The sequence below is a fragment of the Papilio polytes genome, unplaced genomic scaffold (assembly GCF_000836215.1).
Source record: "Papilio polytes unplaced genomic scaffold, Ppol_1.0 DF822845.1, whole genome shotgun sequence".
NCBI classification, from domain to species: Eukaryota; Metazoa; Arthropoda; class Insecta; order Lepidoptera; family Papilionidae; genus Papilio; species Papilio polytes.
Window position 1 is genome coordinate 5,091,956 of NW_013526359.1, and position 3,555 is coordinate 5,095,510.

The 3,555-nt window shown below is 31.0% G+C and overlaps 1 protein-coding gene across 1 annotated transcript in view; it reads left to right on the plus strand.

Annotated features, from left to right (window-relative positions):
• The first annotated feature begins 204 nt into the window (after positions 1-204).
• Positions 205-3,555, plus strand: part of LOC106105606 (proteoglycan 4-like) — a 36,103-nt gene continuing 32,752 nt past the window's right edge. Inside the window, exon 1 of the mRNA XM_013286023.1 lies at positions 205-329. The gene's annotated coding sequence lies outside the window, so the exon portion shown is untranslated. The remainder of the gene's footprint in view (positions 330-3,555) is intronic.

The following is a 3,555-nucleotide window of genomic DNA, read 5'->3' on the forward strand; positions in this document are numbered from 1 at the left end:
ACAACGTTACAAGGAAATAGGTAGATATGAAAGAATTCACTTTACAAGATTTCAGTACTAAGAAATTTATGTAGTACTCGCATCAAAAGGACTAATTGTTTCAAGGCGGTAATGTTGCAGATGATGCGTAATGTCAGTGGGCAAGCTTGTGTTGCATCTGTGAAGCTATATAAGCACTTTCACTATGCCAGCGGCCTAGTCGCGGGATGATACCCCGATACACGCACTCTGACCCCAGACATCGCGCGGTACGGACAAACACATATCTGTTTTTTTAATAAAAAAAAATAGTGCCAGTGACTTTGTGTCGTGATTTTCGTGTGTGCAAGGTGAGTTATAAATATTTGTTTTTTATTATTATTTATATTAACCCTTAATAGTTTACAAAATTTGTTAAACCTGTTTTAAAGTGCATAATTTTTATGTTGTTTTTCAATATTTTAAAATTATAATTTCTATAAGTAGAATTAAATGTATTGCGAAATTCAATATTGAAAATATCAAAGCGTAATTAAAATCACAGACGTATTTTTAATTTACATTTTACAATTAAAAAATCATTACAAAGAAAATTGTCCACTCGTAATTTATCACCGGTGCGTTTTCAACCAAAAGACATCAACGCACGCTCGCCGGAAACATTACAATATCGGTTAAATAATACAGATAAGGATGTTGCCAAAAGACAAACGGACAAACCTTTTTTAACTATAGAGAGAAGGCACAATTCGTAAATTATTTAACCTAAGTTTAACAGCAATAAAATATTACCAGTATTTTGTAACTATTTAATTAAATTATTTTTGAAATAACTTAAAAAATAGCTCTAAATAGCGTCTATTTCTAGATATATTGGAGAATACTGCTAAGATATAATTTATGTATAAATTACATAATTAAGTGCGTAAATATTTTGTCGAACTTAAGACGATTCTAACCACACCAAACCTATAAAAATATCGGTAACTCTGATAGTAAATATAGGTACTGTCGTAAATACCTACATAATCTAACACTAATGTCATCGGCAATAAACAATTACGCAAATGCTCTTAAGAGCTTCATAAAGCCTGCTTGGTATTCATCGGTCGAGTCATCGGAGTGCGTTGACAGTTAAAGGTTGAGATGCTCGTATTGAAACATTTATTCCCATGCAAATGTATTACTAAGCCTTCAATTATTTGTACATAAGCAGAACTAGAATGTTATCTCTTTTTGTCACTTCCCTATATAAATAATTTTAAATGTTACTCTTCAACGTTGTGACATTTTCGCAATATTTTCATCTCTCCTTTCTTTAACCGTACCCTTTAGTGACACTTTAAGTGTTAAAGTTTACAAATAAGTGATTCTTCCCTTCTTATATCTATACCCTACCTAATTAGGCTTACTAATAAATAAGAGAAGGGAAGAATGACTTGTGGAATCTTAAAATATTGCAGATTAAACACCACTTACTCCTTAATCATATCTCATTAGAAGTAGAATGTTACCTCAGTATTATTTTTCATCCAACTCAATTCAACTATATTCTCGACAATGTTTTAAACTACAAACTCGAAAATATGCTTAAGTCTGACATAATATTCATAAAACTATCTCCGCGGTAAAGATAACACAAATATTTTAAAGGCTTTCGTGACATAATGTGACCCACAAAGGCCTATTGACATTTTGCCAGCCGCCCAGATGAATCGACATTATCATTTTTATATTTGAATATTATCGCTTATTCGAAGATTTATAACAATTTCTAATAATAGCTTGCATCTTAAATTGAAACTAATTCTTTGACACCAAAGATAAGTTACATTTTCTCCGAGTTTTCAGTAGAGGGAATTGTACAAAACATACTTTTATACCGCTAATTTTCTTAGAAATGTCAAACATAATTAAAACTTTAAATTATACTTTTTAATTTACAACTTACCTCAAAACAACTGCAATAAAATAATTACAACTTTATACTACACTTACAACTTAACAAGTTACAACAACGAATGATGTGTCTTACTGTCATATTTTAAGGCCATACTAAAACTCTATACTCCAGAATGAAACAGATTTAAAATTCGTTTCAAAATTCTGCCGTTACCTAAATATTACTAGTATATGTTACATATTTTAGTTATTTTGTATCTAAATTATTTAAGAATGCTTAATATGTTAGGACAATTAGATTACATAAGAAAGTTAAAGTCGGTTCACACTGCAACTAATTCGTTCATTCAGATCTAAACTGTCTTCCTTGACGTCTCGTCGGAACGTTATAAACATTGCGGTGGAATCGGCGCAAGACAATTGCGACCATTCTCAGGCCATTCTCACGCTTGTTAACATAAGTATTACAAAATTAAAAAAATACTATTAAGCAATGAAGAAGATAAGTTTACGTGATCCGAAACCGCAATCCGGATTACGATGAGCTTCAAACGATTAGATCTTATAATTGTTTTAGACTTTAAGCCTAGAAAGAGATAAATTGCGTGAATGGCGACGTGAACGGAAGGAAAAATAAAATAAGAATAAATTAAGGATTCATATTTAAAAGCTATTACTGGTAAGCAACACAACTAGGTAATTTATTAAAATTATTAGCTGTTCCCAATAGACTTCATCAGCATGGAATTATAAAAATTTTATTTTATTGTTTAAAAGTGTCAAATTATCAATTGCAAATGTCGAAATGACATGACATGATTTCAAATCATGGCAACCTTGCTTCCTTGATGTTGGCAACAACTTATGGTCTCTTTCCCACATTAGGGTTTTATCCAAAATATTTACTCCCTAAGTTTAATTGCGTGAAAATATATAGCCATATGCGTGACGTAAGTGTAGTGCTTTTTATTAATATGCGTTGATTGCTGACATCTTAGGCAACAATGAAGTATTTGTTTACGCTTTATTATAATAGTATAGATTAGTTGGAATTAGATTCAATCGAATTGTATAATTTAAACATATGTAACAATAGTTTTACTACCTTAAATACCGTGCAAATAATTACGCACTTCAAGAACAAAATTGACATTACTAAATATTTTTCTAGAAATTCTACTAAACAGTAAAATGGGAATAAAGTTCAATTGATATTGACCTACATAAACATAAAACTGTTCAAGGAAATAATTATAATCATTGGTCTGTGCATCTCAACAATGTTACGGAGGAATCTCATTGTCTGTCCACGAGGTAAAATACGAGTACGTGAGCGGCGTATGAACTTAGTCTCTTTAAACAAGACCGCAAGCATTTATTCAAAAGAACAAATAAAGACCACTCAGAACAGTATCAATTAAAAATAAAATAATTTAACAGGGGACGATTAAATGTTTGAAATATTTTTTTTTGTGAGTCGCCAAGTTCAAATATCCTCCAAGTTTAAAAAAAACTAAAAAAATTTGTACCTGCTAGAATCTTATCGGATATCCAATTTATATACGAATAATATAAAAATAATATCTACCAGATATATTTATTACGAGCTGTCGCCCCCAAACTTCGTTAGCGCAAATTTGGACCACCCGTTCCGTCATTTTGACAAGGCGCATT